The 27908-nt window shown below is 48.3% G+C and overlaps 1 pseudogene; it reads right to left on the reverse strand.

The window, feature by feature from the left end:
- Nucleotides 1-8723: 8723 nt before the first annotated feature.
- Nucleotides 8724-19752, reverse strand: LOC136314005 (alpha-1,4-N-acetylglucosaminyltransferase-like; annotated as a pseudogene).
- Between the last annotated feature and the right edge of the window lie 8156 nt (nt 19753-27908).

Genomic DNA, 27908 nt, shown 5'->3' on the forward strand with positions numbered 1-27908 from the left:
GAGGGGGAGCCATTGTCCTGGGTGCCGGAATTAAGGGGAGTACTGTCTGTAGATAATTTTACAATAGTAATAAATATTAACTACATGTCAGTGAGCTTCTTACCATGAATGATTGTAAACAATATCAGGGATAGAATTCTTCTTTCCACAGGGGCAGTGGCTCCCTCCCCGCCCCTGGCATGTCACCACCTATGTTCCCGTGCATTTGTTCACGCCTTGCTTGGACAAGGACTTCCTGACTGGTACACACTCTCCAAATGTGCTCTGACCAAGTGCCGGGCCTGTGTTTGCTGAGATGCTGACACAGAAGTACAACACGGTAACCTTAGTGACCAGGAAGACACGGGCTCCTAGAGATGGAAAGACATTCCTGCCTTCGGATCCAAACACACCTGAGGATTTCCCTAACAGGATCGTTACAGAAGCCAACAGGTTCCCTTTAGTGCCTATTTTGATTTGGGTTTTTGTCACCTGCAACAGAAAGATTCCAGTTATAATATCACATTTATAGCTATAGGCACAGGAAACTCCAAAAGTATTGGCTGTACACACGTGTTTTAATTTTCACCTAGTGACTGGGTGGGGTAGAGGCTTGGTTTCTAGGTTTTTCCTGGCTTTGGTGACCCTTGTCATCACTAGGCAAACAAACACACTGGCAAATCAGAGACACCTTTCTGTACACACTAGAACTCAACAGGAAGTTGCTTGGACCCCATCCAAGGCAATTATTTACAGAAGTTCTCAAAGTACATGATTAGAGGGCCACAGTGCAGGGGCCCACACCATGAGCGCAGCTCCTGAGTGTAACTCGAGAGAAGCGATTTTCAACCTTTTTCATCTCATGGTACAATTACTTAAATTCTGCAACACACCAAAAAAAATATTTTTTGCTGATCTGACAAAAAAAAAGTATAATTTGATTCATTCACACCAGACAACTACTGTTGTGTTGGCTGTTATCATTTCTTTAATGACAATCTAAGGGAAAAGAGGTCAGTGCCCTAAATGATCAGGTATTGCATATTTTAAGTTTGGGGGCACACCAGTTGAAAACTGCTGTTCTAGAGTATTATACAAAAAAGTCACTAAACTAGTTGAACCTGCATGTTGTGTAAAAAAAGAAATTCCATTGCATAAGCTTAGTATGAGGAGACCTGAATCAATAACATTTTATATCTTTGAAGATAAAACTTTTGGGTTTTTTTGTTTTGTTTTTAGTAAGAGAAGGGGAGGCAGAGACAGACTCCCACCTGCGCCCCGATGGGGATCTACCCAGCAAGCCCACTAGGGGGTGATGCTCTGCTCACCTGGGGCCTTTTTTCTGTTGCAACCAGAGCCATTTTTTTTTTTTAGTGCCTGAGGATGGAGCCATCCTCAGCACCTGGGCCAACTCACTCCAGTGGAGCCATGCTGCAGGAGAGGAGGAGAAGAAAGAGAGAGAGACAGAGAGAGAAGTGAGAGGGGGAGAGTTGGAGAAGTAGATGGGTACTTCTTCTGTATGTCCTGACCAGGAATTGAACCTGGAACTTCCACAGGTCGGCTGGCGCCCTAACACTGAGCAAACAAGCCAGGTCCCAAACCAAATTTTTTATTTCCTCCTACCATCTATCTTCCCCATTCCTGTAAATGCCGGCACCACTGGCTCAAGCCAAACACCTGAGAGTCAGTTTTGCTTCTCTGTCTCTCACTTCTATATCCACAGACAAGACATATTTTCCCTATTTCCCAAATAGAGTTCAGGTGTGTCCACTTCTCACCATCTTCCCTGTCCTCACCCTCGCCCAGCCTCCCTCATCTCCAGCCTGGACGACCACCAAGCCACTTCCCGGCCTCTCTGCTTACCTTCCTGTCTCGCTCTCATCCGTACTCCACCTCATCCCCAGAGTGGGCTTCCTAAAGCATAACCACGGGGGGGAGGGGGGAGGGGGCTGAATGGTGAAGGGAGACTTGAACTGGGGTGGTGAACACTCAATACAGCGCACAAATGGAGTGTTGTAAAACTGTGCGCCTGAAACCTATATAATTTTGTTAACCAGTGTCACCCTAATAAATTCAATAAGCCTGACCTGTGGTGGCGCAAAGGATAAAGCTTTGACCAGGAGTGCTGCGGTTGCCAGTTCAAAACCCCAGGCTGCCCGGTCAAGGCACTTAAGAGAAACAACTACTACAAGATGATGCTTCTCATTCCTCCCCAACTTTCTCTCCTCTCTAAAATGAATAAATAAAATTTTAAGAAATAAATAAATTCAATATAAAGGAAAAAGGTATAGCTTAACCAAGATTTTTCTGATTCCCACATTGGAAACCTATCAGTGACTTCTCATTCCTCTTTGATTAAACTAAGTTTACCTTGGTCACGAATTCCTGTCATCCCTATATGCATGTCCCATTGCTATGTGACTCTGCTGCCCTTCCCATAAAAAGAAGTAGTCCATTCCCCACCTCTTTAACCTAAGCTGGCTCTGTGACTTGTGTTGACCAATAGAATTCAGTACAAGTGATGTTATTTAATTTTTATGCCTAAGCCTTGAAAGGCTTGCAGCTTCTATTTCTGTCCTTTTGGAATGCTCCCCCCTGAGACCACCATGTGAGAAAGTCTGGTCTAGACTACTGGAGGAAGAGAGATCGTGTTGACAGAGATGACTCGTTCATCTGAGTCCTCCTAGACCCCCCAGCCAATAGCTGGCACTAACTACCAGACATGTGTGAGAAGCTATCATAGATCATGTAGTTCCAACTGAGCCAATACATGGTGGCAGTCACATAAGTGAGAGCAGGTGAAGCTCAGGATTCTTCTGCTGATCCCAGCCCAAATGGCTGCCTCCCAGAACTGTGAGCGAGTCAAATGCCTGTTGTTTTAAACCACTAAGTTTTGGGTTGATTTGTTACACAGCTGTAGATAACTGTTACACTTCATCTACAAGGCTCTATATGCCTGTGGCCAGTGTCTCAAAAATGACCTCATATTCCCTTGATCATTCTACTCCAGCTACACTGGCCTCATCTTGTTCCTGGAATATTCCAAGCCCTTTCCTTCCTCCAGACCTTTACTTTCTTTGGTAATTTTGTGTCAGGTTTATCCTAATTTTTCAGTTTGCATTAAAAGACTATTCTTCAGTATAAATTCAAATACCATGGACACTCTCCAGTTTTCTTCCCTAACCTCAATTTATAATCAACACAACATTACAGGTCACCATTGTCATTGGATAAGAGTTGGTGAAAAAGATAAACCCACCCTGATGTAGTAGCTCAGTTGGTTAGAGCATCATCCCACTATGCCAAGGTTATGGGTTCAATCCCCAATCAGGGCACATATGAGAATCAACCAATGAATGCAGAAATAAGTGGAACAACAAAACAAGTTTCTCTCTCTCTCTCTCTTCCTTCCTCTCTCTCTCCCATCAATAATAAAAAGTGATAAACCCATTTGCCTTTGCAGGTGGAAATCAGTTACTAGTGGGGAAGACAGAACAGGCAGGAACCCTGATGGGTGGATGAGGGACATCATAAGGACATGCAGTGAGGGAGACTGTCCTCGGTGTCTCAGAAGCTGCCAAAGCCTGACTTTCCTTTAAGTCACACTTGCCGTGCTCGTGCCTGATGTTTCCTTTCAATCCTGTCTGAGTTCTGGGAGCTACAGTCTGTAAAGGACCCAGTCTCAGGGATAGCTCTGGAGAATTGGGGTTTCTGAAAACTATGGACAGTGGTTTGTTTTCATTCACAAACAGAAAAGAGAATTAAATGAAACGGGATCAAATGTACGTTGACCAAAGACGGTTTGACTTTGGGTGATGGACACACAATGCAATACACAGATCACGTATCATAGAGATATACTTGTTAGGTTTAAGTTGGCTCCTTTAAAACTCAAATTCCCCTCACCCAACTTCCACTAAGGCAACCTCTTCAGTAAGCATCTCCCTCACCCACCCCACCCCCAATCCCCTTAAACAACTCCCCCCACCCCAAGGTTCTGAAAAATGTCCTTGAGACAAGGCTAGCATGAGGGGTTGGGAAACGGAGTCAGTCTGTAACCAAGGCAACCAACCCAGATAAGTATGTCTGGGTACAGCCAACCCCATGCCAGCAAATGCCTGAATTCCTATATCTAAGGCTCCCTCCCACAGCTCGGGGCTGACACTGTTTTGCTGGTCTGAGCGCTTGCACCTGAGTGCTTTTAAGATAAACTTTCCTTTGGGAACACACTGGCCTCATGATTTCAGTTTGTCCCACGGTTTCTGCCTTTCAGGACTCTGAAACTTATATGATCCTTAAACCAATGCCACCCCATTAAATATAATAAAAACTAATTAAAAGATAATTCAATTAAACAGATTTCTTCCTTCTGAACCGTTCATACCAAATCTTCAGAGAATCAGTCTCACTGGCTAGAAAAAAAATTGTTTTTACTTCTCAAAATGGGGAGCAGGGATATAAAAAGAGAAATTGTAAGTCATATGAATACTATTTTTAAAAATCATTTGCATAGGTTAAAAAAATGAAGCCAATTCTATGAAAGAAAAACGCCATGTGTTAATCAGAAAACAGGCCTCCTGGAAGCAGCCGGGGACCCGGGGTGAAGGCGGACAGCTTCACTGCACACGGGCGTCTCCTCACAGATCGTGCACCACATCTCTGCGGCCAGCTTGTGTATTTGATTCAGTGAGAGAATCATCCTTTTCTTTTCGGCCTCTGAGGTAATACGCTGTATTCAAGCACTCAAGAATAATATTCACCCTGGCCGGTTTGCTCAGTGGTAGAGCATCGGCCTGGCGTGCAGAAGTCCCGGGTTCGATTCCCAGCCAGGGCACACAGGAGAGGCGCCCATCTGCTTCTCCACCCCTCCCCCTCTCCTTCCTCTCTGTCTCTCTCTTCCCCTCCCGCAGCCAAGGCTCCATTGGAGCAAAGATGGCCCGGGCGATGGGGATGGCTCGTTGGCCTCTGCCCCAGGCGCTAGAGTGGCTCTGGTTGCACAGAGCGATGCCCTGGAGGGGCAGAGCATCGCCCCCTGGTGGGCAGAACATCGCCCCCTGGTGGGCGTGCTGGGTGGATCCCGGTTGGGCGCATGAGAGACTCGGTCTGACTGTCTCTCCCCGTTTCCAGCTTCAGAAAACTACAGAAAGAAAAGGAAGGAAGGAAGGAAGGAAGGAAGGAAGGAAGGAAGGAAGGAAGGAAGGAAGGAAGGAAGGAAGGAAGGAAGGAAGGAAGGAAGGAAGGAAGGAAGGAAGGAAGGAAGGAAGGAAGGAAGGAAGGAAGGAAGGAAGGAAGGAAGGAAGGAATTCAGAGAAGCCCCAGGACAGAACCAGTGAATGTGGCCCACAGCAGCCTCAGGGCCCAGGGGCTGGTACTGCCCAGGTGGCCCAGTAGCTGGGCACCCAGCCCTCCCCTCTCCTTGTCTTGGTGACATTGCTCACATAGAAATATCTCCGGCCACCTGTCTGCAGGAGCTTCTGCAGCAAGGTGTTGATCTTGTGACGCCGGTGGCTTTCCGCCCGCACACTGTTGAGCTGCTCAGCCTGGTGGCCCAGCTCCTGCTGAGCACGCTCCTGCTGGGCCCGGCTGGCCTCCAGCCGCTCCTCCAGCTGGGCAGCGGTGGCTCCCAGGCAGTCCTCGGGGTACAACAGGTACTCGAAGATGACCGTGAGCAGCACCGGGTCCGAACGCTGCCCACAGTGGCCACATGCCTCCTGGTCTAAGCTGCAGAAGGTGATGGCAGTGATGTCGTGCTGCAAGGTCGCCACATCTACGTCCCGTATCACCCGGTCCACATCCAGGGCAATGATTTGCCTCCGGTTCATTCTCTCATGGCGAGGGTAAAACCTGAAGGGAGGGACTGTGGTGGTGGGAAACGCCATGGTAGGGGAAACCCTGGGCTGATCCCCGAGGGAGAGGGCCGCCAAGGCCACGGCAGTGAGCAAAGGACTGAGATCAACCTGGAAAATGAGAAGGGAGCCCAACTTAGGCAGAGTGCGTGGGCTGCATGGACCGTACACCTGGCCAGGAAGCCCTTGGCCCTAAAAAGTGCTGGGTGCTGGGTGAATGGGGCACTGCCCAGGCCCCCAGAGCTGTCCCCGGCCAGGCCTCCGGACCCTTGTCCTGAAGTAAGCAGGTCTCCCCTGGACTTTGTCTGCAGCCCCCTCAGAGTGGAAACACCGTTGCTGCCTCCCTCTCAGCTGCAGCCCCGAGTGCAGGGGGAGGACCTAGAGGGCTAACGTGTTTGTTTTTAGTTTCTCTCATTACTAAGTATCCCTTTGACCTACAGAAGTCAAGGCAGTAAGCTCCCAAAGTTACTTTACTTTTATCAAAAATCCAAGGCTCCTCCCCCAGGAAGCCTAGTCTTGGGGGTGCGGTCCTTCCCGCTCCCGCTCAGGTGCCTCAGTCCAGAGCAGATCTAAGGAGGTGAGGGTAAGGGCCCAGCTGCGCCCAGCCCAGGTTCAGTTCCCCAGCTCTGGGGTGGGGCCCTGGGGGTGTCCGGAGGGACTAATGTTTACCTCCTGCTGCCCATGTCACCGGTCACTGTGACTGCAAGGACATTTCCTACCTGCACGGGACCCCAGCCTAATTCCTGGCAATTTCCCAGGAGGCCTGGCTCACCTAGGTGTCCCCAGAACCAGATGTGCAGAGTTCCAAGAGGTACCTGCTCCACTTCTCAGCCTGGCCCCGTGTCCAGTTTCATTCAACAGCCACCAAACACCAACAACTACCATCAACAGCCTCAGGCAGTTCCCAGAATCCTCCGGGACAGTGGAACCAGGATTCTTTCCCAGCCTCAGAACCCTGGCACTCTTGGGGGCAGGAACAGAGCCACATGGACACCTCAGTGATACCAACCTTCCAGTCTAGGGATAAAGAACCACTGCGAGCCAGCATCTAGCAGCCTAGGGTCTCCAGGGGTTCCTGCTGCCAGATGGAAGTGCCACCCAACTCCAGAGGGGTGGAGTCTTCCCAAGGCCCCTGGGACCAGATGTTTGTAGATATTATAGAGAGGAAAGCCAGGAATGTCACTTTAATCCTATTGGAAAATCCAGGTTCCATATGAGTGGCATCCAGGCCTTGAAGAGAGGCTGCTGCCCTGAGCCCAGGGAGTCTGGAAGTGTTCTTGTACACCCACTGACCCCAACACACACACACACACACACACACACACACACACACACACACACACACTAATTAGGGGTAGCTACAGCCATCCGGTGAGAGAGCTCAGCCCACCCACCATAAACTGAAGGGACGTTCCCATGCTGGTCCTTTGGGTTAGTCCAGGCTGGGTCAGATGTCACCTACTCCAACACCACCACCCCTCAGCCTGCCGGCGTGTAGTGTGCGTCTAGCTGTGAAACCCAGGACCAACGAACTCTGTCCTGACCCACTCCCTGGTTCCTTCACACCGGCAGCCCTGGCTCTGCTGAGACTCAGACTTCTGGGAAAGTTTTAAGGCCTTTGTCACATCCCAGCCCTCATCTCCAAGATCTGCATCTTGGGGCAGCCAAAGCCAAAGCCCGAGGGCACAGGCACTGGCAGGGCTGTGGAGAAGTGGGAAGCCCACGCATTGCTGGTGGGAGTGTAAAGTGCTACAGCTGCTGTGGAAAAGAGAATGGCGACTCCTCAAAGATTAAACACGGAATTTCCACCTGGTCCAGTGGCTCCATGTCTGGTATCTGTTCAAATGAAGGGAGTGAGGGGACTCAAACTGTACATTACAACATTAGTAAAGTGGCCAAAAGGTAGAAGCAACCCAACTGTCCATCGACATGTGAACGTATAAAAAATGTGGCAAATACACACATACAATGGAATATTATTTAGCCTGAAAAAAGAATGTATTTCTGAAACACGCCACAACATGAACATAGAAAACATTATGTTAAGTGAAATAAGCCAGGCACAAAAGGACAAGTTTTACATGATTTCACTTATACAACGTACCCAGAATAATCAAATTCATAAAGATATTCTAGAAAATACACTAGTGGTGACCAGGGCTGAGAGAGGGATGGGCAGGGATTGGGGAGTTAGTGTTTAATGGACAGAGAATTTCACTTTGGGATGATGAGAAAGTTCTATTAATAGATGTGAACAGTGGTGTTGGTTACATAACGATGTGAATGTACTTAATGCCACCTCACAGCTCTCTTCCCATGTGGCCCAGACGTGTGCTGAAAGTAGCTCTCAGGGGACCTGTGTGTTTGTCATTTCCAGCAGGCTCAATTTCCCCGGGTGCTCATGGGTGCCCCCTTTGGCAGGGCTGTTGTGGGAAAATGAACCTGACATGCAGCCCAGTAACCTCGTCGGTAAGGCCGAAAGCTGGACTCCATCCTCAGCTGACCAAGGCCTGCCCTGCATGACGCCCTCCCAGCCTTCCCTACTCGGCCACAGTTCAACGTTCTGTAAGCCAGGAGTTGTTGAGCACCTGCCGTGTGCCAGGCTCTGTTCCAGTGCCGAGGACACCAAGAGTGGGTGGAGGACTAGGTCGCTTAGCACGGGGACGCTGTCACTCCTGCGGTGCCACCTGTGCCACAACACACACAAGACTTGGTGCCACCAGTGTCAGTCCCTGACAGAAACAGGCCAACGGTCTGGGACATTTCTATGACGGACAGAGGAAGGTAACTCTGACGTGCGGGTAAACACCACAGCTGGGGAGAGTGGAGATCAGGGGAAAGCTGGTGCTCCAGGACGTGGTCAGTGCTATGTGGAGCAGCAACGCTCCAGCATTGGCTCTATTTGTCACCTGGACCCATCTCCCTGGACACCAAGCCCTCTGGGCCTTGAATCTGGTCCCTGTAAATCCTGGGACAGTGATTACGGTAGAGATTTTCCACCAGCGTGTTGCTGCCTCTAACCACGACCCTCCCTTCCTGGTTCATGTAGTTCCACAGATGTAGGGCATAGGAGTCACTGAAGCTCCGGTCCGTGTCACAGACTTCATAGTAGCGTCTCCACTCTGGATAGGAGATGGGGTAAAATCTTTGGGGATGCAGGAAGGACAAGTCCAAACACCTCAGGTCGCTCACCTCTTGGAAGTCTTCAAGCTTGTACCACACTTTCAACATCGTTTCATCAAGTTGGGACCCTGGTTGCCCCAAATGTGTGAATTATAGTGTTCAACAAAGTTTTCCATGCACTCCCACAGGAAGGAGTGCCGGGGGAGGAATCCAAACACCCCGTTACTAGAGTACTGAGAAGCTTGTGCAGCCAAAAAGTTCTCCTCAGGGATGGGCCTAACGGAGATGACATCGGTGTCCATGTAGATGCCCCCATACTTCCAGATGATGGCCAGGTGGGACGCATCCGAGCTGACGTGGAGCTAGTTTCTCTCTGCACTGGCATTGATCTGCAGGAGCAGGTGCCAATCAGCCCCCAGCAGCAGGGAGAGGGGGAGGGGTGTCCCTGCAGGAGGCCCGGCCCAGGGCTGCTCAGGAGGGGCAGCAAGCCAGCTTCCCCTAAATCTACTTGCCAAACCCCCATTTACACATTTACCAATCTTACCTCCACCCCAAGTAGTTGCCTTTAGGTACAATTTTACAGCAATCAGTGTCCATGGGAAAGTTTAGTGGCTTTTAGAGATTTCATGAAGTTGGTTTTTTTTTTTTTTAATTAAAGCAGTGGGAAGGTAAAGTAGAAACCCTGAAGGGATTTTACAATGAACTCTAAGTCATTTTCAGCAGGTTGTACAGTAACTATAAACATGAATCTATGAAGAAAGAATTTTTAAGTGACAAAAACTAATAAAGAAAAAGTTAGATAGCTTTAGAAAAAATTAGTATTTATACTGTTTGAGAAAATGAAAACACAATCTTAAAATGCATGCATGCATGTATGCCTTTGTTTACTAATTAATTCCTTTAATTATATTCATAGAGGGTTCCTGGCCTGGTGGCTCAGGTGATAAGAGCATCATCTTGACACGCCACGGTTGTGGGTTCATCCTCAGTCAGGGCACATTCAAGAATCAACCAATGACAGCATGAATAAGTGGAAAAACACATCAACCTCTCTTTTTTCGTCTCTCTCTCTCTCTCTCCCTTCCTCTCTCTAAAAATCGATTTAAAAATTAAAGCCCTGGCTGTCTAGCTCGGCTGGTTGGAGTGTTGTCCAATGCACAGCGGTTGTATGTTCGATCCATGGTGATGACACATAACAGCAACAGATTAATGTTTCTGTTTCTCTCTCTCTAAAAATCAATACATAATTTTTATAAAATCTAAACATTTAAATATTTATTGAGGGCCTACTTACTATGTGCCAAGCTCTGTGACAAATGGTAGACATAAGACGGTGAGCAAAGACAAAAATCTCTACTGGGAGGAGACGGACAATAAATAAATAAACGTGATATGTTGAGTGTCCATAAGAACTGTGAAGGAAAAAAGCTGGGTGAGGAGGTATGAAGGGGGTAGAGGGGTTGTATCTTGGGTTCCAGCAGAAACTGGAATGAAGTGGGTAAGTGAACAGATGCCAGTTTCTCTGAGAAGGTTTTAGGTAGAGGCCACAGCTAGTGCAAAAGGTCCGAGGCAGGAGCAGGAGGAAGGCAGCGTGGCCAACCAGAGCAGTGAAGGGAGAGGGGTAGGAGATGAGATCAGAGAGTGTGGGCAGAAAAGGAGGGTGGATTACGTGGGCTGGACATGTAGATTGAAATTATTTGGAAGGTTTAGTCTGTCCTATAGTGGCGCAGTGGATAAAGCGTCTACCTGGAACGCTGAGGTCCCCAGTTTGAAAGCCTGGCTTGTTCGGAGAAGCAAGTATGAGTTGATGCTTCTCACTCTTGCTCTCTGTTTCCCTCTCTCTCCTCTCTCCCTACAATCAATCAATGCCTGGCCTGTGGTGGCGCTGTCGATAGAGCACCTGGTCTTGTACAGTGCTGGAGCGCTCTCTAGTGGCGAGCACTAGAAACCAGCAGGGAAACCAGCAGGCATGTGTCCTTCAAGGCGCCCCGCTTCGCTACCAGCACCTGACAGTAGTGTGCCCTGCTGCTGCCCAGTACCACACTAGTTGCCACCTATTTGATAGGAACCTTCTGCTGGCAAATACATGTGAAATATCAGTCTGGTGAGTTGCTCTACCTCCTCCTCTTTGGTCCTAATTTGAGGCTTCTGGGTCTTCAGAAGAAGACATGGGAAGCTGGGATCTAAGGACACATGGGCAAGAGTGAAACTGACCAATTCCCCCACCCCTCCACACACACACACACTTACACACACTCACACACACTCACACACATACACACACACTCACACACACACACTCATTCAGGCCAGTTTCTTACTCTAGAGATTTTCTAGACTAAGACAACTAGGGTAACAGGGGGCAACAGTGTCCTCTACCCAGGAAAGCCCCTAGCAAACAAGGCCGGGTGGGACAGGTGTGTTCCTATTTTAGTTTTGTTTTTATTTTTCTGTTTGTTTGTTTGTTTGTTTTGCAGCAAGTAAAAAAAATAATTTACTGGCTGAACAGGAAGAAAGAGGGAGGAGACTTTGGAGACAGATTCAGGCTCCCCTAGTTGTCAGTCTTGTGGGGTCCAATTTTCCTGATATTCCTTTCCCCCATTTTTTGGTTTCTGATTCTGGCAGAAGCCTCATTTTAAAACCAGAGAGGTCCTTGTGGACCAGGTGGCCTCCAGCTTTCACTAGATTGCCTGGTTTTGCCCTCCCTCCGTGGCTGCGCCCTTGAGGGATACAGGTTTTCAGTAAAAAGCAACTATTATTACCTCATGAATATTACCACACACAGCCATTCATCTTACCAGATTGCTCTTTGGTTTATGTGTAAATTCATGAAGCCCAACAATAATCTTTCTTCTCTGACTGAGCAAAAGGCCACGTTCTTCTATATCACGAGGCAAATGTCAGCAATTTCCTTCTCATTTGCTAGTTTTCTCCAGAGAACTTCGCTCCTCTGACTTGAAGTTCTTCAAATGGGCAGTTGGCTCCCAGATGACTGCTCTTCACTGGCACATCTCTCTCTGCAGCCCACAGTGTAAGGCCCTCTGTGCTGGCGCCGGAGACAGAAGGATGAGCCAGGCTGCAGCCAGTGGAGACCGGAGCCCCTCCTGATGGAAACACGCATGCCCACCGTGCTCATCAGCATCTGCACAGGCCCCGTGGGAAACAGTGGGGCCCTCCCTGACAAGACCTGTCAGGAGATTGAATCCACTGTTCCAGATCCCGGACCTCTAGCTCACCATGGCGTTGTGAGTGAGTTCAAGAGGGGGACACAATTGCTCTGTCCCCACCTCAGAGCTGGAAAATGCCTTGGAGAATCATTAGAGCCCGATGCCTGGTCTCCCACAGCCTGGGTACTGTGTGGCTCTGAATGAGCTGCCTGGGGGTGCACCCAGCTGACACCTACCTGATCTCCCCAGAAGCTGGGAAGCCACGAATCTTCTATCACTGGAGAGATGAGAAATGAGAAATGAAATGACCAAAGGGTGATGGGAGTGTTAACATACCCTTCCTTCCTTTACGTAGTAGGGCGGGTAGGGGCTGGGGTGTGGGAAAGACAGCTGATGGGACACTGCAGAGGATAAGATCCTGCATCCCTGCTGTAAACACGTCCTCGTCTGGTCCACGGGACCCCGGGTGGAAAGCAGCGTTCTTCATACCTAGTTCCCGAAGGACCTTCTCTAACTCACTTTAGCACTGCCACTGACTCACTGCCCCCGGCAAGTCCCCAGCATTCTGCCAGACTGTACGAATGGCAGCCATCACCTAATTCTAATAGGGTGTGGTTTCCTGGGTTGTCATGGCAGTTCTGAAAACACTGCCTCAAGGAGGAGTGTGTGGTAATGGTGGTCAATTTCTCCATCTCTGTTCCAGAGAGCATGATATTATCCACCCCTATGTCCCATAACCGCAGCAACCTGGCTGCCAGAGGCTCCATGGGTTTCTGCCTGAATTGCACCCCAACTCCATCAGCTCTTCCTGGGTGTAGGGCCGGACCACAGAGTGCTCCACTACCTGTGGAGGAGGCTGTGGTTGCCCCTGAGGGACTCTTTGTCGCTGAGACTTTACCTTCTTGGTGACCATAGGCTGGGCTCTGAGTCTGCAGACCCCAGTGGCCTTTGACAGGTATGGGGGTCAAACTGTTAAAGTGAAGCCAATAATTATTCCATTGGATATAGGATGGCTGCCTCCTAAGCCATATAAGGTATATGTATCCCCTATTCCTGAATATATTTTGGGGGTAGATGTCTTACAAGGACTATGGTTGGAAACCACAGCTGGGGAGTTCCGCCTGCGAGTCCGGGTCATGAAGGCAGTGTGGTGGGGAAATACAGCACATTCCCCCTTGCAATTACCCTTTCACCTGTGTGTGACTAGCACGAAGCAGTACCACCTGCCAGGTGGCTATGAAGAAATCACTGGGACAGTCCTCGAACTAGAAAAGGTGGGGATCATCCGACCGGCACACAGCTCTTAACAATCCCCCAGTACGGCCTGTGTGCAAACCAGATAGAACCTGGTGAATGACCGTGGATTACAGGGAACTTAATAAAGTTGCTCCCCCTTTGCACACTGCTGTTCCCTCTATAGCTAACCTGATTAATCAGTTAAGCCACGAGTTGGGGTCATATCACTTTGTGGCAGATTTGGCCAACGCTTTTTTCTCTATTGATGTAGCTGCAGAGAGTCAAGACCAATTTGTCTTCACTTGGGAAGGGAGATAGTGGACCTTTACAGTGTTACCCCAGGGCTATTCGCATAGCCCCCTCCCCCCTTGTGTCATGGGCTGGGGTCAGCTGACCTGGCTAAATGGAAACAACCAGAGGCAGTTCACATGTATCATTATATTGATGACATTATGCTAACTAGTGACTCTCTTCCAGAATTGGAACAAGCAGTTTCTACCCTGCTATCTCATATGAAAGCGTGTGACTGGGTGGTCAATGAGGGCAAATTACAAGGACCTGAGTTATCTGTTAAGTTCTTGGGACTTGTCCAGTTAGGTAAGACAAAGGTTATCCCTGACGCAGTTATAGATAAGATCCAAGCATACCCTGTGCCTGCTACGTAAAGCAGTTACAGGAATTCTTAGGCCCGCTATGGTAAAACAGTTACAGGAATTCCTAGGTCTGTTGGGTATTGGCAAGCATTCATACCCCATTTAGCTCGGTTACTGCATCACTTATATCACCTTATTCGGAAGGGGTTCGCTGGGATTGGACTGAGCAGGCACAAGGTGCATTTGCAGCAACTGAGAGAGCTGTCAAGGTGGCACAGGCCTTGAATGTGTTCGATTCTGCCAGGCCCTGTGAGCTTGATGTCCCTGTAATCTCTGAGGGGTTTGGATGGGGCTTGTGGCAACGGACAGAGCGTCTACGGCAACCTATTGGGTTTGGTCCCAATTGTGGAAAGGCGCTGAAGTCTGTTACTCAGTAGTGGAGAAAGAGTTGGCAGCTGTGTATGCTGCCCTTCTATCCACTGCGAGTATTACAACCATAATGCCAGTTATGGTCAAGACCACATACCCCATTGCAGGGTGGTTGAGAGATTAGGCAACCAAACCTTGTAGTGGTACAGCCCAAGTCTCCACCCTGGCCAAATGGGGTGCATACTTGCAACAGTGCTGTGCTGTTAGCACCAGCCCATTGAGTGCAGAACTGCAGGAAGTCTTGGGTCCAGTCACCTATGCGACCTTAGAGTCAGGTGCAGCTGGGGCTGAGGAGGCAGAACCTGAAGTCAGTCCCTACCAGGAGGTGCCAGTGCCCATCCCCGAGGATGCCTGGCATACTGATGGTTCTAGCAGGGGCCAATCGACCAAGTGGATGGCCATAGCCTTCCATCAGGCCACTGAGTCTATTTGGATGGACACAGGTACAGGCCAAAGCAGCCGGTGGGCAGAATCAAGAGCTGTATGGCTAGTTGCCCATAATGAACCTTCATCTCTGGTGATTTGCATCGACAGCTGGGCTGTCTATTATGGACTGACCTTTTGGATTGCTACTTGGCACATTAACCAGTGGATGATAATGTGCTGTTTGCTGTGGGGTCAGGCCATGTGGCAGGACTTATGGGAAATAAGACACCAGAAACATGTGACAGTATACCATGTCACAGGGCATGTCCTTCTAGCCTACCCTGGGAATGAAGAGGCAGACACTTTGGCGAGGGTATGATGGTTGGAGACTGAGCCTGCAGGTGACGTGGCACAGTGGCTCCACCGGTGTCTGCTCCATGTGGGGCAAAAAACAATGTGGGCTACCGTTAAGGCATGGAACTGGCCTGTGTCCTGTGCAGAGGTGCTTGCAGCCTGCGAGCAGTGTGCAGTGTGTTCCAAGGAGCACCCACAGAGACAACTGGCATCACCTGGACAGATCCAGAGGGGTCGTGTCCCACTGACACAGTGGCAAATAGACATCATCGGACCTTACCAAAGTTGACGGGTACCAGTATGCAGTCACATGTGTAGATACTGCCACCGGTCTGCTTGCTGCTTACCCTGCCCATAACCCAGACCAGAGGGCAGTCATACAGGCTCTGGACCACCTGAGTGCTGCGTACGGGTGGCCGCTCGTCCTTGAAAGTGACAATGGTACCCACTTCACAGGTTCTATGGTGAGGCAATGGGCTCAAGGCCTAGAGGTGTACTGGAAGTACCATGTCCCCTGCCACCCACAGGCTGCTGGTATCATTGAGCGGTATAATGGACTCTTAAAGCAGGGACTGCAACAGTAGGGGGGCACTGGACCCCTTACTGGATAGACACACCGTTTGTGACTGTACTCCGGATTTTGAATGAGAGACCTCGATGGGGGGTGTGGGGGGCTGCCCAGCTCCAGTGGACACTCTCCTGCACCGGGCTGCTGCTCTCATCCAGTTGCAGATACGCACCATAAATGCTTTGCTCAATCCAGGCTTTGGACAGCAGGGCAACGTGCTCTTGCCTGCCTCAACAGCCCTCCTTAAAGGCCAGCAGCTTCAATGGACATGGCCCTGGACTGTACAGGCCCCCACCTATGATGGGTGGCCTTGTTGGCACTGTGGGGTGGGGGCTAGAGGTGGACCTCCAGTTAACTCCCTGGGCAACCAGCACCTGGCCGCCTAAGGTAGAAGTGTGTTAGCCCTTGAGTGCTCAGGGGGACAGCATTATGAAGGGCACCTTCGTAATATCTTTATGGCTCATAATGAGTTCTCCCATTTTGCTGCACACCAAACCAGCAGATCCTGGTGTGCAGGCCAGTAAGGTGTGGTATGCCTGCCCAGGGCGGCCTCTGTGCTGCTACTGTCTGTGTCTGTAGACAGAACTCTGACCTGTATTCTGCCAGAAGGGAAAGATTTGCTTCTCTTGGTGCCGCTGATCACTCTATCATTTCGTCCATATCTGTGTTTGTAATTTTGTTTTGGTTTTTGTAATGTACCTCACTCCTTACACAGGAACCATCACTGAACAAACCTGTCGCGTAGATTGTGAGGCGAGCAACCCTATAGGTGTGAATGTGGGGCCGCTGTGTGTTAGGCTTGCTCGCGGGTGTTCCAGCTGCAAGCACTTTGCTTGATTAGTGCATGAGCACATGGCAGAGGCACGTGAACATGGCCTATATGAGGCTATGGGTGCTTCCCCTGGGTGGCGATTTTCCCTGATCGCTCTCCTGCCATCATGAGGTGCGGTTTTCCTTGCTCCCTGCCCTTATTGCAAATAGCAGGTTTTCCTTGGTTTATTTGCTCTTTCCTTTTTGTTGTTTATTTGCTCACCTATCTTTGCAATCCTCCAATAAACCAAAACGGGTATGGTCTGACACTTTCTGGCTCTGCAGTTTCTGTACCATCTGCCTGAATCCAGTGTGAACCTGCCTGGCTTCAGCCGCCAGCATTACACTCATCAATCCCACCTGTAGTAATTAGTCAACATATTTAAATATTTCTTTCAAAAGGCTTTAAGCTATTGGCATTGGTACCTAGAAGAGCTTCCTATGAATTAGGCACCAGAATGATTTTTAGCCAGATTCTGAAATCTCTGGTTGTCTACTCTGAACACATCCAACTACAGAGAGTGTTTTGAGGGGATGTCTTGGATTCTTCTTCCCCAGGACGGGGGAGCAAAGTTTACCTGGACATCCCCCAGCAAGACTAGACGTGTGGTTCATAAATGAGAGCTCAGGAGTAGTGGAGGAAATGGTATGAGGACAGAGGCCATGTCCGCCTTGTCTCCAGGTTTCTAGTACAGTGTTTTCTACTGCATGTCAGACTCTGTTTGGTGTTCAGTAGATACTCACGTACTGGATGGATGAGTTAAGTGGGTAAGTGATGGATGAGGGGGTAGATGGAGACAGGGTGAAGTTTCAGTCACTTGCCTTCTATATAATATGGTTAGATTCAGTTCCCTCCTCTTCTGTGGCCCAAACTAGCAGGACCCACTAAGAAAACATAGAGGTCTTTCACTTAATCTCTTGAACTTCAGGACTAATACAGTCATACAGATTTCTCTTTCAATCCTGAGGTTTATGTTGACAAAAATATTGTACATGTGGAACTCAAATCTTACAAAAAAACAAGGTTGAGGAACTAATAGTATATGACGTGAATATATAAGACTTCTGGTATATTTATATAGCCTCTAAAAGTCTAAAGGAATAATACAGGGGTGGGCAAAAGTAGGTTTGCAGTTGTTTTTATGAAAAGTGATACAATAATTTATAAATAATAATACAAGAATAAACTCTGCTTTGTGTACTCACAACTGTAAACCTATGTTTGCCCCACCTTGTATAAAGAGAGTATCATTCAAAAAAAACCCAACAAAACATCTTAATGGCATTTGAAACATTCTAAGTTAGCAGTAATGAGCACAATATCATTCACAAGAAATATTTTCAAGATATTCCTTTCTCTGAAACTTCAAAAAGATACCTGCAGACTAAGCATTCCAGTCACAATGGCAGAGGAGGTAGACATCGCACTCATCTTCTCCTGTGACCACACCAAAATGACGACTAAATCATAGAAAAACCAGCCTCGGCAACTATCTGATGATTAGCTGATTGCTAGTCCTCTATCTGAGGATATTTTTAAAAAGCAACATAGAAACTGGTGGGAGGCGCAGAAACTTGAAACAAGCTGACCCAACACCAGCTTGTAGCAGTTGAGAATCCAGAGGGACCTCTCAGCTGCAGGGCCTCTCTGAGGAATGAGGGGTCTCAGCCCCGTGCCCTCCTCCCCAGCCAGGAGCACCAGTGCCAGGAAGAGGAGCCCACATAACATCTGGCTGTGAAAATCAGCGAGGATTCTGTCTGTCTGGGTTGGACAGAAGGCTGCGGGAAACTGAGGCATCCTCTTGTCAATGTAAAAAAACTTCCAAACCTGTAAGAATTTTTTATGAGTTTATTTGAGCCAAACTGTCAACAACTGCCGGGAAGCAGAGTCTCAACAGACTGAGAAAGTGCTCTGGAAAATGGGGGTTTACCATTTATTTTATACGTTAGAATCAAAGGGAAGACGTTAAGGGGGGGGGGTTACATCAAATTGATTGATGATTAGGGAGGCGGGAGAAAGTGAAGCTGGGAAATCTCTGGGATTGGATAAAAAGTAAAAATATATATACTGAAATTTCTTTTACACAGGGAGACCTAAGATAGGTAAATTAATTAACATGATATTAACAATGAAGGGGTTTGTTGATTCCTGCTCTGGTGGGATGCCTGCCTGAGGGGGCAGAAGAAAGAAGATCACCCCTACATTTCAAAGGCGTGTGTCAGGTACATTACTGTAGATGCAAAAGGCAACAGGCTTCAAAGCAAGCGCTGACCTTAGTTCCGATAGAGAATAACTCCCTAGGACATGACTACCCACCATAAACCACTTTTAGTTAAAAAATTTCCATTTCAGGCCATCCTGCGTATTTACATTAGGTCCCTGAGTCTGTAAGGCCACCACCTAGGCTTTTCCTGAGCTTGTCAGGTTCAGCATGTGACCTTGTTGGTCAAATAAGTTTGTAAATATGATGTATATGTTTGCTCACTTTGGGACTGGGAGACAGGCTATAAGCTGGCAAAGTCATTATAGCCTAAGGCAGGGGTCCCCAAACTACGGCTCGCGGGCCGCATGCGGCCCCCTGAGGCCATTTATCCAGCCCCCACCGCACTTCCGGAAGGGGCACCTCTTTCATTGGTGGTCAGTGAGAGGAGCATAGTTCCCATTGAAATACTGGTCAGTTTGTTGATTTAAATTTACTTGTTCTTTATTTTAAATATTGTATTTGTTCCCGTTTTGTTTTCTTACTTTAAAATAAGATATGTGCAGTGTGCATAGGGATTTGTTCATAGTTTTTTTTATAGTCCAGCCCTCCAACGGTCTGAGGGACAGTGAACTGGCCCCCTGTGTAAAAAGTTTGGGGACCCCTGGCCTAAGGCTTAGTTTTAAGACTAAGCCTTTCCCTCCCTTCTAATACTAAGGTCTTTTCAAAACTAAGCTTTTCCCCACACCCTTGACTGTTGCATGATAGGGGCTGGTGCACTCTTATGAGGAATCCCATTTATGCTTCAGATAAGTGGCTTTATATCAGAGACTATTGGTTTAAAGGCTTTAATTTTCTACACTATAAAATGAACCCAGGGGCTCTCGATCTCTCTCAGTTCTTGCTATCAGCACTGCAGAGGCCTTCCTGATCCCTTGCCCTCTATGGGAAAAGCAGGTTTTCTGCTTTTACCTTGGCTTTTCTTGTGGCTTGCCTGTCTTGGTGAGACACCGTCCTTCGACTCCGCTATTTCTTTACCATTTACCCGAATTCAATGAGAACCTGCATGTGAATGGCCATGACGGTGGCCCCTGGCCATACAGGCCCCTTTTTCACCCACACTCTTAAGGGGCCCGCACACAAACTCTCGCTCTCAGGGCTCCATGTTGGATGCCATGTTGGGCAGGGACAGTGGCTGGTGGGGGACACCAGAGATATTCAGAGAGAAACTGAGTTGTGTGGCTTCTGGACACACAAGAGCTGGAGGAACAACCATCACTGTCCCTGTATGAGCCTTCCTCCTGCATGGCTGACAGGCACTATCTTTCCTGTGTTGAGCCCTCCCCACACATGGCCAAATCTGAAGCTACATCGGCCTAGTGAACTCCGTTAACTCCACCCTGACAACTCCCTGAGACCCTACCCCACCCAACTTGCCCAGAGCCCAAGGCTCTTTCTGCAGCAACCGGCCTGGGCCTGTTCTACAGTCTTTCTTTAAAAACTCTTGAGGAATTCCAGTCCAGCTTGTAGGGGGGGGGGGGGGGTTCAGGAGACATGCAGGGAGAGTTGTGTGGCTTCCAGGCAAGAACTAGAGGGACAAATATCATTGTCTCTGTGTTGAGGCCTCTCCCCACATGGCTAAACCTGAACCTGCACTGCCTGGTGAACTTCACTAGCTCCACCCTGCTGACTCCCTTGTAGGAAAATGCCACCTGTAGGGCCAGGGGCCATTCACATGCAGGTTCTCATTGAATTCAGACAGACAGTAAAGAAACTGTGGAGCCAAAATATGATGGGCCATTTCATTTACTCAAGTGTCGGCACCAGCCAACAAGCAAACACACCAGGCATTCAGGGCTCTCAAAGCCCTAATGCATTCTCTGGTTCCACAACTTGGAAAATCTTCTCCAGTTCCTCCTAGAACCAAAGGCCCCCACAAACCTCAGTAGGGCTCCCAAAGCCCCTCAGCTCTGGTTCCCCATCTGCACACCTCCTCTTTCCCTGCCAACATGGCTTCTCTCTGCCTCTTCTCCTTCTTCTCTCTCTTTTCAAAACTTTCTGGCGCAAAAACCTCTCTTCCAGCAAACATTAGCAAAACAATGGCCCTTCCCAAGCAGGAAGGTAATTTGCAATTTCACAGACCACATATACCTGGCATTGCCCAGCCCCAATGCAAACTATAAGTGAGCAAACATAAAAATCATATTTTAGCAACTTATTTGACTACCACCCTAAAGGAGGATAATAGCCGCCCAGACAACTTAATAGAGGAAGGATTTATTAGTAGCTGGCAGAGCACATGAGGTTAGTAGCACCAAAGCACGAGATCCCCAAAGTAAGATTTCTTACATCTTGTATACCTTTTATAGTGTCCATGCAAGGGGCACATGATTCCTTTGTATGAGGTCCTATACGCACCTCGTGGCTCAAGGTGGGGCAGGGACATTTCGGCAGGGCAGCAAGGGGGGAAGGGGTTTCCGGACCCCTGGCTCTATTTACATATCTTGTTTCTCTTGTAAGTTTTGTAAAAGTCTCCAGGAGATCAGTTAGAGATCTCCTGTTAGAGTTACGGATGTGGATAATCTTTAACTGACTGAGCCAGTCATTCCTGCAGGCCCCTTCTCCTGCATTCTTCTGGTTTCTCCCCTCTCATTCTGACACCTCACCTCCTCTATAGCCAGAGGTTCTTTTGCCCACAGTCAGCCTGAACCCCTGTTGTAGTCTTTCTTTAAGGAATTCCAGATGTACAGGAAGAAACTGAATTGTGTGGCCTCAGAGCAAGGGCTGGAGGAATAGCTGTCAGTGTTCCTCTGTCCGGACCTCCCCGAATGCAACCAAATCTGATTCTGTATTAACCTGGTGAACTCCATTAACTCCACCCTGACAACTCTCTAAGACCGTGTCTCACCACAAATATCTATAAGCCAAAGGCAGGTGATGACTGGCCTCAGTGTCCCCTGACTTATGCTGAGTGGCCTTAGGTGTCTCCTGACTTATGCTGAATGGCCTTAAGCTCAGCACTAGTGAAAAGTATGAATCTGTATTAATCTGGTGAACACCACTCATACCACCCTGGCCGCTCCCTGAGACCCTGCCTGTTGGGTAAACAAGTATTTCTTTTTAGGTTTGCTTGCTTGTATTGGGCCTTGCCATGTGTGTATAGTCTATGGAAGGCTGCAGGTGCTTATCCTCAGGGCAGCAGATTGCAAATTGCAGATTATCTTCCTGCTTGGGAGGGGTGATTGTTTGCTGGAGAAGGGGTTTTCCCCCAGCCTGTTTTGCTGGACAGTGCAGAGAGATAAAGAGAGAGCTGAGGGGTTTGGGAGCCCTGCAATATCGGCCTGGGCTGTCTGGTTGAGGAGTGCTGAGGCTGGTGGGGCCCTGTGAGTCCAGAATGCCGAGGGGCTTAGGAGTCCTGCCTGTTTGCTCATTGGCCATTACGAGACTTTAATAAATGGAATGACCCACCATTTTCTGGCTCCACTGTTCCTTACCCTCTGCCCGAATCCAATGGGAACCTGCATGGCCACTGAGGTGGCTCCTGGCCCTACCCTGCCCCACCCAACTCCTGTACCGCAGGAAGCTCTCTTAGCAGCTGAGGCTTACAAGCAAGCAGTCGACAGGTAACAGCAGGTCTTGGGGTGCCTTGAGCCTTTTGCAGACCTGCCCCCGGCCCAGTACTTGTGGCAGCCAGCCTTGGTTCACAGTATGGCCTCTTCCACGTGCATCCAGACCTAGCACGGGCAGTTACCAAACACAGATCGCTTTGTAGCTCCTCACAGGTAACCCCAGGCGGGTCGTAGGCAGTGTCTGACATTGACTTGCACCAAAGAACCCCGCAAGAAGCCCCAGAACCAACACACCAGGTGGCCAGCTTCAGACCACCACAGAGCATGACCCAATATATTCCACAAGTGGCAGACCCAGAGGGTAGACTCAGCAGGCACCCGACCTTGTTCTGTGGGGTCAAGCCCTACACGGCAGCTCGCATGCTGTGGTCATGGCCAATCCTCACAGCCAGTCAGCTTGAGGGCCAAGCCCACCTACTGACATGCCAACAGCAATTAAGGCTCAACTACAACAGGAGGGCACACACACCCACACAAGGAACACAAGGATTACTCAGTTCAGGCGACCAGAGAGACTGTTCCAGGATACCTGCTAGACAAGGCCACCCTGCTGAGACTGGGTGACACAGAAGATCTACCTACTACATAGAAACAAAGAGGCAGCCAAAACGGGTAGACAAAGAAACATGCCCCAAATGAAAGAAGAGGAGAAATCTCCAAAAGAGAACTAAATTAAATACAGGCAAGCAAGATGCCAGATATAGAGTTCAAAACACTGGTTATAAGGATGCTTAAAGAACTTAGAACTTTAACAAAGAGATAGTAAACATGAAAAAGGGCATAGAAACCATAAAGAAATAACCAGTCAGAAGTAAAGAATACAGTATCGGAAATGAAAAATCCACTAAAAGGAATTAATAGAAGGATGATGAAGCGGAGAATTGAATCAGCTCAGCTGTTCAGAAGACAAGGTAGCAGAAAACACCCATTCAGATTAGCTCAAAGAAAAGGAATTTTAAAAATTATACCTGCAAATAAAAAAAAAGATTTTATCCACTAAACACCCAACTGCCTGGCTACAAGTACTACGTGTCTGAGAACAGTGTCCCATCTGCTCCCTCCCCCTCACAAACATTCAGTCTTTCTGACATTAAGATCGGTGTCCCAAGTCATGAGTTGAATGACTCATCGTTTGTCCTGCTTCCATACTAATGATTCCTGAATGTGGGAAAAGAATCCGGAAGTCCAGCCACACAGACCAGCATTTTGAACGAGAGGGATGTGAAGTTGGGAGTGAATTCCTGTACCTGCCCCAGCTACTCCACAGAGTTTCTGGAAGAATCTCTGAAGAAAAATAGATGAGAGTCTCTCTGTCAGTTTCCAACCCCTGGGTAGCTTTTGTGCCATTCATGCTGCGGATTCTAGATGAGAATCATTCTCCTGAAGAGACTCTTACACACAGGTCACATCCTGTCACACACCAGTTTTGAAGCCTCTGCTGCATTCTCTCACGTGGCCTGCAGGCCTGTCTCCGATCTGACTCCACTAACTCTCTGAGCTTTTCTCTCTTACAATGTTCCCTCTGCTAACTGGGGCTCAACTTGCCCAGTGTGCTTCCACCCCAGGGCCTTGGGACTTGCTGTTTCCTTGCCTGGAATACTCTTTGCCCTGATATTCTACTTCTTCAGTTCTCGGCTCAAATGCTTCCTCCTCACAGAGGACCATCCCCACCAATCCTATCTAAGCCACCATCCACATCCTGCTCTATTCCTTCACCCTCATTTCTTTCTTTGCATGGCAGTAATTAATTAATTTATTTATTGTCTATCTCCTCAACTAGAAGGGGGATGTTCATGAGGGCTGGGAATCGTCTGTCCTGTTCACGGGTGTGTCCATGGCACTTGGAGCATCAGCAAGTGCTTGTATTAGAGATCAGTTGCAGTGTAACAAATTATCACAAAGACAGTGGCTTAAAACAACACGGATTTATTATCTCTGAGTTCGTGTGGGTCAAGTTTCCTAGTCTGGCTCAGTTGAGTCCCCTGCTTCTGGATTTTTCATGAGGCTTCAATTAAGGTGTTGGCCAGGGATGGAGTTTCATCTGAAGATCAGATGGAGAAGAATCTACTTCCAAGATCATGTGGTTGTTGGCAGGATTCAGTTCCTTGTGGGTTGTTGGGCTGAGGGTTTCAGTTTCTTTCTGGCTGTTGGCCAGAGTCCGCCCATGGTATAGCTCACACTATGGCCTCTTGTTTCATCACGCCAGCAAGGGGGAGAGTTTGCAACAAGACAGAGTTAGATTTTATGTAATATAATCACAGAAGTGCCATCTCATCACCTTTGCCATATTCTATTGGTTAGAAGCAAGTGCGGGCCCTGACCACACCCAAAGGGAGGGAGCTTACAAGGGTGTGAACACCAGAAGGTAAGGATTTCTGGTGGCCACCTAGAGTCTATCCTCCACACTATATCTTCAAAAAACACTGAATATTATTAAATCCAAATGTCAAAATGTGACATGGGCAGGAGAGCAGTACGATTTTAAGATTCTTGCAATTCATTTCGTGCACAAGGCAGAGCTTCCGTGAGACTGGCTTGTTCTCTTCTCAGCTTCCCGCTGATGCGTTATGACCAGGCTGATCTGCCGGCCTGTGTGGGCTGTCCCAGGTGTGGGGGATTCATCCAACAGAAGCAACCCGCACACAACCCAGGCCCTTCTGGGATCTACAACCCAAAGATCACCATTCACAGAACTTACTCCTTAACCACTAGCATCCCTGAAATTGGTGAGTTGCATCCTTATTTATTCCATGCTGGAAGCAGTGTTCTTTTTGAATGGGCACTTTGCATTTATGAGGCCTTGCTGCTAGCCAAGTTAATAATGCATCTAATAAAAAGAAAGAAACACATTGTTCAGTCGGGTAGATCTTATTAATATGATTCAATTTTAAAAGGACCATTACTTCCGAGTCTTGATGTCTGGAATGCTATTAAAGAACAATCCTTTTTTTTTTATTTTAAGAGTCACCATGACGACAGAGAACCCCCCCTCCCCCAATCTGATTATAGCTTTGTCCACATAGGGAACACATCCAGTTACTGGGCGTTCTTCTCTGCCTCCTTCAGCAAAAGCCATTGTCTACAGTGAGGAGTCCCAAATTCATCAATAGTCACTGATGAAGCCGTCTCTATCTATTAACAGCAACTTGATCAGCAGACATTTATTGATCTCCGGCATGTGCAAGGCACTCTGAGGGAATCAGAGTTATCCGAGGAGTTGAGAAGTCCACTGTGGTGACAAGTCACAGCCACATGAGCCATGTGGGAGCTGACCCCTGGGTGGTGCAGATCCTGCTTGGGGACCTGGGACCGGAACAAAGGACCCTGATGAAGAATCACGACGGCAAGATGTGCACACTGGACAGTTCTGACCTGCAGGAGGGTTCTTGCTGGGGGCGGGGTGGGTTGCGCTGATGAGAAGGCTGAGACAGGGTGATGGTGATCCACCAATTGCTGGATCACCTTGGGCATGCCATTTAACCTCACTAGCCGTTACTTTTATCCCTTGCCTGAAATGGGGTTGTGCTTTTCCCACTGCACCCACCTTGTGGTTTATTGCTCGTTTGACCACATGGCTTCCCAGACAGGCTTTGGAGCTGCCCAGGCAGTGAGGACTCACTGTCATCTTGTAGGCGCCAGTGCAGGCACTCAGTAAATGAACTAGTAGGGGTTGGAGGGTTCTCTCAATCACTCCATTCTTTGCCTGCCCCTCCACACTGCCATTATGCCGGCCTCTCATTCTTCCAAAGGGATTAGGGTCGACCCCACCATGGTTTTCCAGGACAGCATAGAGCACCCCTGTTGTCCCAGGCCTGCTTCCCATTTCACCCCAGCCTATGGTCAACTCAACTTTTCTGCTCTGGGCTATGTCGCAACCCAGGGAGGGTCCAGGGGAGTGGGGTTGGGTGTTGGAGCAAGTAGTAGAAGACAGGGAGGAGGGAGCAGACGATGGAGAAGTTAGAGCTGTTTAGCTCCCAGCTGCCTGTAAGATGTGTGAGACCATTAGCTAGTCAGGCCTAGTGTTACTTTAGTTTATTGAGTGGGAGGGATCTTTCGAGTGCCCACTAAAGGCAGGTAAGCAGATTTCTGATATCCAAGCTTACGTAGAGCTGGGAATAGTTGGTGTTTCCACCAACCGGAGCGGGAAAACTTTATAATATATGGGAATTGTTGGAGCACGAAGAAGGGTATTATCTCAGGAACAGGGCTAACCCAGACATAGACTCAAAGCTGATCTGGTTCCACAGAACAAAGTTCAACAGTATAGACTTACTTTTCTGTCCTAGAAAGAAGTTTAAAAAAATTTTTTTTTAAATAATAAGAATAAGAAAAAATTGGGCCTGGCAGGTTGGCTCAGCGGTAGAGCGTCGGCCTGGCGTGCGGGGGACCCGGCTTCAATTCCCGGCCAGGACACATAGGAGAGGCGCCCATTTGCTTCTCTACCCCCCACCCCCCCTCCTTCCTCTCTGTCTCTCTCTTCGCCTCCTGCAGCCGAGGCTCCATTGGAGCAAAGATGGCCCGGGCGCTGGGGATGGCTCCTTGGCCTCTGCCCCAGGTGCTGGAGTGGCTCTGGTCGCGCCAGAGCGACGCCCCAGAGGGGCAGAGCATCGCCCCCTGGTGGGCAGAGCATCGCCCCTGGTGGGCGTGCCGGGTGGATCCCGGTCCTGCGCATGCGGGAGTCTGTCTCTCCCCGTTTCCAGCTTCAGAAAAAAAAAAAAGAATAAGAAAAAATTGTAAAACGTTGCTCTTTGAAATACATTGTAATGAAAATAAAAATGCAAACCATAGGCTGGGAGAAAATATTTGCAAAATGTATATCTGACAAAAATTTGTGTCTAAAATATATAAAGAACACTCACAACTCAATAATAATGAGACAACCCCATTTAAATTGTTAAAAGATTTGAATAGACATTTTGCCGAGGAAGATATACAAATGACAAGTAAGCACATGCAAAGATGCTCAACATTACTATACATCTGTGATTGCATATTAAAACCATATATATATATATATATATATATGGTAAAAGGAATACCGTAGTTCAATGAAAAGGGCCCTGAAGTGTTCAGGTTGCCTACATGCTCATCTCATTATGCCATTGTGATTGATTTGGAACAAGTAGATTACCCTCTGTTTCTTGTTTTCTCTGGGCATAGACTTCTGCATTGGCAATGACTTTCAGCATTTTAATGCTGTATTCAAATTTCCACATTTTCTGTTTCAGGTACTCTGAAAGTCTGGGGTGTTATCTGGTTCCCAGCTCTCTCGTGAACATGGAACTCCAGTTTTTGTCTCCCAAGGGGCCATGAAACTACAGAAAGTTCCACTAGGTTACCACTCTTCACTCGTTTCCTCTTTGGTTGGCTTCTAATTGTATAATGCGAGGGATGGACTCTTGGTTCATTCATCCATTCATCCACTTTTTATGAAGTATGTTCCAGGCACTGTTGTCGATGAACTAGATAGCCCAAATCCTTGTTGTCCTTTTGATTTCTCAGTGAAATTTTTGTGACTTTATCTAGAGCTCGTTTGTCTCTTTTTCCCTTAGAAACATCTTTTTTGTTGGGCTCAGAGTTTAGAGGACAAAAATGAATATTTAGACC

This window comes from Saccopteryx bilineata, chromosome 10, assembly GCF_036850765.1.
Source record: "Saccopteryx bilineata isolate mSacBil1 chromosome 10, mSacBil1_pri_phased_curated, whole genome shotgun sequence".
NCBI classification, from domain to species: Eukaryota; Metazoa; Chordata; class Mammalia; order Chiroptera; family Emballonuridae; genus Saccopteryx; species Saccopteryx bilineata.